Raw genomic sequence first — 7,660 nt, 5'->3', positions numbered from 1 at the left:
CATCTACAGTGAGTTGTGTGCAATGTTAATCTTAATGGAAACTTTGTGGCAACGGGCCCTTCACAAGATTTTTCCTGCTAGGCCCCCAAACAGGTTAATCCAGCTGTGTACAGAAGACATAAAAAGGCATTAAAACGTATAAAAGAAACTCAATTTAAAATAATAAATAAAAGTAGGATTTAAAGCAATTGAAGTATGTATAAATATATGTAAAATCGAATTAATATAAAACAGAAAAATAAAGAAGTTGCAGTAGCTGTTTAAGTTGGTTTCATTTGGTTTTCAAATAAACATGAGTTTCAGTTTCCCACCAGTGTTATCTGCTTCATGAATAAAATCCCCGTTTTGTTGCGAACCCTGCAGCAAACGGGAAATTAGTTTAAAGATGTTACATTTGATAAGCTTGAGTTTACCAATTTTGTAAAGAAATTTAAGGTCAAAAAGTAAATATAAGGAGCCAAAGGCAAACATCTGCCACTCTAGGTGCCCAATTGTTTGATCAGATTAATTCTGTTTTATTTTTTACAGCCAAAAGTAATTTGTCTCTGAGGGCTTTACAGTCAACATGGGACACCATCAACTGTTAATACTATTCATTTATCTTACGAAGTTACCAAGTTCAGTAGTTAAATTTAGCTTTAGGGGTTTTTTTGTAAACTAATTAAAAACTCTTACAGTTTTTCTTCCTAAATTAAAAACGGACAAAGAGAAGTGAGGCACAAGGGAGAAGTTCTTGCTGCCAGAAAGTCTGACGACTTGGTTCCTTTTAGGCACCAAAACTATTTGGTTAGGTTTCAGAAAAAAGAGACGCAGAATTTTTCTGGTCTGTTTCTTCTGTTGTCATGTCTGAGATCGGCAGTGATATTATCACATAAAATTTCCTTAAAGTATTAAGCAGAAAATCGTCCCGTGAGTGATATAATAAATTACATTATTCGTACTGATGCATCAGCGTAAAAGCACCGTTTTATTGTTGTAGCTGCTCGAGGTGGAGTTTTAACTACTTTATATACAGTCAGCTAGTTTAGTCCAGTGGATTTACAACCAAGGGGTCGGGCCCCTCCAAAGGGTCACATGATAAAGCTGAGGGGCCGTGAGATGATTAATGGGAGAGGAACTGACTTTTCACTAGCTTTGTTTGTGAAATATTTCAGAGTTTTACCTCTTTTGGCTTTGAACAATTATTTAGATAAAACCATGTGAGAAGTTTACACACTTCTTCGTTCTAAGGTGTCGCATGCAAAAAAGGTTGAAAACCACTGGTTCAATCTTCAACAATGTATTGTAGTTTATAAACTGATTATATGTGTTTATTTAATGTAAAATCTTAATCTGAAAACTAACTAGTAACCAGAAGAAATACTCAAGTAGGCTACCTCAAAATTGTGCTCATGTACAGAACTTGAGTAAATGCACTCAGTTGCATTCCTCCACTGCACAGGTTGTGTTTAATTTCTCAAATAAAACTTTCAAATATATTTTACTGTAAACTTATTTTTTCCTAACAAAAGATTTGATTTAACTTTGTGGTGTTTTTCCCCCAAAGCTGAGAGATCAAATCAGTCAAAAAAAAATCATCTAAGTTTTTAAAACTTAAAAATCACAGTTTTAAAAATGTCTCCTGAGACACACTCTTCTAATAATAATAATAATAATAATAATATAGAGCACTCATCAAAACAAAGTACAAAGTGCTTCACAACAAGAGAAATAAAATATCACAGTGAATGATGAAATATAAAGAAATAAAATACATAAAATACACAAAAGCAATAAAATAAACAGTAAAATAAACAACAGTTCAGGTAAGATCAGGATCTGCTTTCAGATAAAAATGTGTTTTGAGACGAGACTTAAACGAAGACACTGACTCAGACAACCTAATTTCTTCAAGCAAGTTGTTCCAGAGCCTCGGGGCCCTGATGGCAAAAGCTCTGTCCCCCTTTGTTTTCATCCTGGACTCAGGAACAGACAGGAGACCCCTCCCCGAAGATCTCAAACTACGTGAAGGTTCATAAGGGATTACAAGGTCTAAAATATAATCTGGAGCCAGGCCATGAAGAGCCTTAAAAGTAATCAACAAGATCTAAAAATCAACCCTAAAACAAACAGGGAGCCGATGCAAAGAGGCTGAAACAGGTGTGATGTGGTCGTACTTCTTGGTCCTGGTTTACAGCCGAGCAGCTGAGTTCTGTACAGCCTGCAGTCGTGTCAAAGTACTTCTACTGTAATATTCACAATGGCCTTTAGAGCCGTGGCAACAAAATGCAATTTTATTTATATGGCACCAGACCGTACTCTTTATAACACTATTAACAGGGACCCAACAACTTTTGGAAACACTATTACATCAAAACACACGTTTCACACATTCACACACACGTGTGACGTTTTACACTTTAGGCTGAAGTACAGAACTTGATGTACTATCAGTTAAAGTGTAGTGTAGTTAAATTACACCGCCGGAGAGGTTTACATGCAGTTAATGACATGTCTGAACACGTTGTAGCTTTACAGGACAATGATATCTAGACAAGACTTCTAATTGGTGGATCTAGAGATTACCATAAAAGACCAATTTCCAACAAACACGCAAGCACTTTGGTTTTACAGTAAACACTCAAGTTCCTGAAGGGGTGTGACGCCGCGGGGTGGGGTGTCCGTGTTGTGGACGGCGTGACGTCACCGAGCGGGGCTTTCCTCCACGACGTCAGAGGGCAGCGGCGGAGAGAGAGAGAGGGAGAGAGAGAGAGAGAGAGAGAGAGAGAGGGAAGCGGAGCGAGCTGCAGAGATTACCCAGCGTTTCAGCGCTGCGCTCCCGGGGCGCAGGAAGACTAGAGGCCGCCGTCACCTGCCAGGAGCCCCCCGAGCACGAGAGGAGAGAAACGGGCACGGTAACGGAGGACTGTTTCTACCTGCAGCTAATCGATAAAAGGCAAGGCGACACAAGGAGGGAGCCAGGACAGGAGCCGAAGTGGCCGTCGCATCGCTCTCCCAGCCTCTCCTGTCGAAGAAATCCGGTCTTGAGCTGGGTAAGTGCCCGGCGGTGAACCCACGTCTGCCTGCTGTATGAGATGGATTTAATGGGCTCCGCTCCTCGTATAGACTAGATAAAAAGTAAAAGGGCCACCTCAAAGGGAGTGTAGCGGTTTGCCACCAGGAACCTCAAAATTACTGTTGTTCATTTTTTTTTTTTTGTATGATTATTCTCAAGCATGACTGTCACATTGTCTGCATCTGCCAGTCAGGAGGGTCAACTCAGACCAAAACCACCCAAATGATCATTACCGAGAGGAGAAATACTCATAAAACATACAAATCAGTGTGTGGAAATAAGCTATAAACTATAAAAACAAAATGTCTTCAGCTTTCAGTACAGTCATTGTCCAAGTCATCCAGGAAGTCTGAGAGTTAATATCCTTCCCTGGCTTTCCCTTTAAAACATTCCTGTCTGCTCCGCCACTCCCTGGTCACTGTTTGGGCTGAGGACATGCTGTATGTGCATGTGAAGAAAGAAAAAAACCCACATTATAATAAATGTGAATTTAAAAAGAGAGCTGGAAAAAAACAAGGCAGCAGAGCTCAGAACAGAAGAGATGTTATGATACTGTAAGAGGAGCTGTTGTAAAGGCACTGAGCACCACAAACACCCATATCATATGAATATTTCGGGGATTTATTTGTGTTTGAGGCCACATTTAATGATCACACTACTTAGGGTGGAAAAGGTGTGGTGAAATCTTCCACCATCGTAATGTTTTGGTAGCCTTGATGAAGAGATAACTTGAGAAAATGAAGGTTTTATGCAAATATTGGGGCTGTAAAAATACTTAAAATGTGTAATATTTGTAACTTTCTGGGTAAAAAACACATTTCTCAATCCCAAAGCAACCTGAATAGATAAACATCATCCAGCATTAGTCTAATAAACTGAGGTTGTAGTAAGTCTTTCAAACTGTAATTAAATACCTGTAATACCTGTCGTTGATACGGGTGATCATTCTGAAGTGGTGGATTTGTTCATATTTAACAGATGACAGGTGTGTAATTTTCCTCAGGTTTCAACTTAATTCTAAGGCAACAACAGCAACAGCAAAATAATCATTATTAGCATTTGTTTTGGACTGAAATGAGCTGCACAGAGGGAGGCGGGAGGTTTTGACCATTCGAAAAGAAAAAGCAGTGACTAACATCTCTCCTGATACAGTCTGAAGCGTCCTGACGCAGTAAAATCCACCCAGCTGGTGCTCGTTTTGAGCTCGAATAAACAGGGATGCACAGAATGTACTTGTTCTCTCATAATTTGATACCTAGAGCTCGACTGATAAATTGGCATGGCCGAAATAATTGTTCATCACAGATATATCATGCTGCCATATGGTACACGTTGGCCGATAAGTCCGAAATTTCACTACAGAAAAGAATTGTGTTGTTGTAGTTTTTTAATGAAAGTGACTGGGATGGATCAGTCATATCTGGCTGATTCACATCTGTTTAATAAGGTCAGAATTACTGCAGATACGACCCAGATGTCAACATTGGTGTGTCACTAAAAACGTAGGCAAAGAGTTGTGTGCTGCTTTGAGCAGGTCCGGTTTAAGAACGGTACTCTAAACTAACCTTGAACCCTGGTTATCTTTATCGACACCTTTTGAAATTTTTATTTATTGGACCAATTTTGCCCAAAACTCAGTTATAGCACAAAGTAATGGTAGCATTTCACAGGCTCAAAATTATGAAGTTATTAATTGATCAACTTCATCCTTCAAAAATGTATACTGTATAAGGTATTTTAGAAGTGAAATCCTTCATATGATTATAGAAAAACATGCACTAAATGTTGTTTCGTTGGAAAATTTCCCCAACCAGATTACATTAAAAAAACAGCATATTTTATAACGGATGTGAGGTCAAACACCCAGATTTTTCGTGCTCTCACTCCATGTCTGGAGCAGTGCCTCTTTCCCGTCAGATGCATTCGACCATTACCTCATCCAGAGAGGACGTTTGGGTTCCTGTGTCATCATGTGGTTCAGGTTACAGACAATAGCTGGGAATTACAGTTGTATCAGTTGTCAGATGTACTGAGTCTGTGTCCGTGAATTGTGCTGCCGTTTCCTCTCTGAAACCTGAATCCACTCATCCAGTTTTACTGCTGTTACTGCTGCTCACCTCATCTGTCTCTGTACAGGCCTCCATTTGTGTGTGTGTGTGTGTGAGTGAGTGAGTGAGGGGGTATAAAGGGGCTCAGAGGTTTGCTCTTTGCGAATGTAACGCCTGCAGGCCTGACATTAAACATTCAGCAGCTCAGCAGTATGGCTCCTGAACGCTCCTCTAATTATAGAACCTGATTCCCTCCACCTTCCAGTGCGTTGCTCTGGACTCCGAATCTACTTTATGTTTATGTGTGTGTGTGTGTGTGTGTGTGTTGGAGAAAGGAAGATGTGTTAATGAGAGTCAGTGGAAAAGAGAGAAAATGCTAAAACTCTCCATTTTTCTAACCATCTGCCTCCCTCTGCATTTATTCCTGAAAATTATAATGTAATGGATAGATGGATAGTCCTGTCCGATCTTCGTCAATTAGTTGACTGTTTGCTTGTTGTAGTTTTGGTTGACTAACTAGTCGTTGTTTTTATAGAGAATGAGCGTTTACTCATTAGTCATAAAAATGATTACTCATCATGAGGGGTTGGGTATCAAACTGCAATATGTTTTGAGTGTTGACCGAAAGTTAGTCAATTAATTGATTTATCAATGGACAGAAAATTATTTTGTCAACTATTTTGATAATGAATTAACATCTAAGTCAATTTCTGAGAAAAAGTGCAAATATTTCACTTGTTTCTTTTATTATATATTTGGGTTTTGCGTTCTTGACGGGACAAAACATAAAAAATTGTGAGTGCATTTTTCACTGGTTTCTGACACCAACCAAACAATTAATTGATTAATAGATAAAATAATCAGCAGATGAATTTATAATAAAATGAATTGTTAGTGGCAGCCCTACTGTTAAGTACTGAAGCGGGCATCGAATGCTTTTTCAGGTCTTGTTTTTTGATCAGATATTTCCTAATTTAAGTCATAACTTTGCCAGTTTTGCACTTATTTTATTTCGGCAAAATTAATCACTGCTGTATCACAAGCTGTAGACACAACACTGACTTATTATCAGTTTATAAAAATTTATATGGCAAACATGTTAGCAAACAGTGGCTTATTGTTATTGTGCTTATTGGCATCATCATCCAGCCGACACAGAGCAACATTAGAATTCATTCGTGTTTGTGTCCACATGATGAATGTAAGTCCAATATTCACTTTCTTTTAGCTCTGTTTTTGGTCTCCACCAACTCCTGTGGGAAATATCTGGCTCTTTAGCTGCTAAATGCTCAACTATGTTCACCAGCTAGTTGCTAGCTGTGTCTGTCAGCGGTGAAACTGAATCAAAACAATAACGCTGTGGGCCCCAAAACCAAAACAATGAACTAAAAGATGCTAAAAAGCTCCTTAGAGCTGCAGAGGCTGATGAGCAACGCCATCATTGCCATCATTTAATCCATTGTTAATATGAATAAATATTTATTATAGCAGCTTTAAATCAGCATATTTCTTTGATTAACATATTAAAGTTATTTTCTAATAGACTGAAACATTAGGTTGGCAGGGCAGATACTTCAGTTGCTGCTGACTGGTGTGGGCAAAACAGAAAATGGCTAACAGTCTGATTATCAAGCTATATCCACACCAAACTCAGGTATCATGCTGACATCAGTATGGAAAATTTTCAAAACGATACCCAACCCTATATATCGCATGTTTACATCACAGTAATATTCACAAATATTCACATTCTTTGGTCTTTTGGAAATTGGAAGATTTTCTTAGATTACTGTAAATCAACTTATCGATTAGTCAAAAAAAAGCCTATGACTTTGAGTGGAATAAGAGTTTTAGTCAATAACAGTCCTAATAGAGAGATAGAGAGAAAGAGACATTAGAAACACACTAGTTTCTCTGTTGGCCAACTGTGTAGTCTATTTCCAGTAAAAAAGGGTGTGTAACATCAGTAGACAATAAATATTGTCCCACACCCACACAAGTTTTAAATATTTTATTCTATTGAAATTAATTTGGCATTTTGCTTTTGGGTGTTAAAGGAAACAAAAATCTTACGGTGAGGTGCATTTTGCCAGATGTTTGGATGTTTTTTAGGGGAGAGGATTATGCACACACACACACACACACACACACACACACACACACACATTGACAAACAGACTGTTAAGATTGTGTGTAAGCTGGATTCCTGGGAAGAGCAGGCCATTATGCCTGGTTGTCAGTGTGACTTTTCCACACAACTGCTTTTATTCGCGGTGATATAACTCTATCAACTCGCCCCCACATGCACACGCCAAAAACTAATCACTTTGCTTACAAAATAACACGGTATCTACAGCATTTTATGTGGGTGGCCCTGCCGTTTGGAAAGTGTTTCTTGTAGATGTGTGAAATATTGACAGTAAACAATAAGTACTTCATGTTCTGTGTGACAGAAACTTCAGCTCTAGTCAGGCTGTGTTTTCTTAGTTTAAACTGTTAGTTTCATCCCACTAGTTTACTGGAAGTGTTTATATTCTCATGAACAAAAACCACGGAA

General features: G+C 38.6%; 1 protein-coding gene across 1 annotated transcript in view; it reads left to right on the top strand.

The window, feature by feature from the left end:
• The first annotated feature begins 2,735 nt into the window (after window positions 1–2,735).
• Window positions 2,736–7,660, top strand: part of rnf19b (ring finger protein 19B) — a 44,205-nt gene continuing 39,280 nt past the window's right edge. The window contains exon 1 of the mRNA XM_044171893.1: window positions 2,736–3,032. The gene's annotated coding sequence lies outside the window, so the exon portion shown is untranslated. The remainder of the gene's footprint in view (window positions 3,033–7,660) is intronic.

This window comes from Siniperca chuatsi, linkage group LG17, assembly GCF_020085105.1.
Source record: "Siniperca chuatsi isolate FFG_IHB_CAS linkage group LG17, ASM2008510v1, whole genome shotgun sequence".
Classification (NCBI taxonomy): domain Eukaryota; kingdom Metazoa; phylum Chordata; class Actinopteri; order Centrarchiformes; family Sinipercidae; genus Siniperca; species Siniperca chuatsi.
The sequence above is the reverse complement of the archived record's forward strand: the minus strand, read 5'-3'. Positions and strand labels throughout refer to the sequence as shown.